We start from the raw sequence: 1,328 nt of genomic DNA on the forward strand, positions 1-1,328 counted from the left end.
TAGGGAGTGGGACGATCCGCCCATTGTGGGTGATTGACAGGGCAGGTTTGATCCATGTTTTCATTTTCAAAAGTAATTTTGAATATTTGTGGAAAGTTCGCCCACCTTGAACATGTAGAAGATGTCTTCTGATAGTTAATCGACTGTTGTCACATTTAAGGATCACTGTAGCAGGTAAGATGAAGGCTACACAGGACCAGCTGGAGATACCGGGGATTGAACGCAGGGCCGCATACATGCGAAGCATGCGCTCTACCACTGAGCTACATCCCCTCTGGTAGAGTCACTGTTTAACTGGTGAATGAATTTCCAGTTGATTTTAGGAAACCTAGAAGCTCCTCAGGTGCCATCAATCTTAAGTCACTCCTTCACTTTGTGTGTGGTTCAAAGTCAGTGGTTTCATCAGAGCTCAACAACAGAACAAGCTGAAGTCTTCTGGAGAACGAGGGCACCGATCCCACCACCTCTCACATGCTAAGCTAGCACTCTACCATTGAGCTCCTTCCTCTGCTCAGCAACATAACAAATAATGCAGGTTGACCTTCAGGCTGCTGGGAGGTCAACACCTGAAATATTTCCAGGATTCTGTCGTGTTGGTAGAAACAGTTTGAGGAAAGAAAACCCTCAAACATGATGATGTCATTATTGAAGGCTTTACTGCTCCAAACCTTTGCTTGTTCTTCTGGGGTTGTGAGAGGTTCTGAGTGATGCATGGAAACTGAAGGTTTAGGCATCAGTTCAAAGTAGCAGGAGCTTAAGGGGACATTTCAGATTTGTTGAAGTTGAGTCCTACTGCCTTCTTGTTCATGACGATGGTGATGTCAGAGTTCTTGCTCAGAACGATCCATGCTGTTCCTCCTATTAGTTCTGGAAAGTTGGAGCAAAACGTCATGCAGGGTCACAGGGTCACGTGTTTTGTGTTATCAGCAGATTTAATCTATAGAGTGAGTGGCGTGTGGTGTGTTTGTCAGGAGCTTAAAGACCAAAGTTGTTGACGTAAAAGAGAAGTAAACACGTCAAAGCTGCTTCATTTTAATGAGTGAAACTGAAAATTAAGAGAAGAGTGACAACAAAAATGGAGTCAAGAAGTCGTCTTCAAAACACACACACACACACACTCTCACAAACACACACACACACACTCACACACACACACACACACACTCTCACAAACACACACACACACTCACACACACACACACTCTCACAAACACACACACACTCACAAACACACACACACACTCACACACACACTCTCACACACACTCACACACACACAAACACACACACACTCACACACACTCACACACACACACACACACACACTC

General features: G+C 44.7%; 1 non-coding gene across 1 annotated transcript; it reads right to left on the bottom strand.

Moving 5' to 3' along the window:
• Nucleotides 1–201: 201 nt before the first annotated feature.
• On the bottom strand, nt 202–273 carry trnaa-cgc (transfer RNA alanine (anticodon CGC)). Its single transcript has one exon. It is a non-coding gene; the product is annotated as a tRNA-Ala (tRNA).
• Nucleotides 274–1,328: the final 1,055 nt, after the last annotated feature.

The sequence above is a fragment of the Aulostomus chinensis genome, chromosome 1 (genome assembly GCF_037954235.1).
Source record: "Aulostomus chinensis isolate RoL2024-O1b breed Wild chromosome 1, RoL_Achi_v1.0, whole genome shotgun sequence".
Taxonomy (NCBI): domain Eukaryota; kingdom Metazoa; phylum Chordata; class Actinopteri; order Syngnathiformes; family Aulostomidae; genus Aulostomus; species Aulostomus chinensis.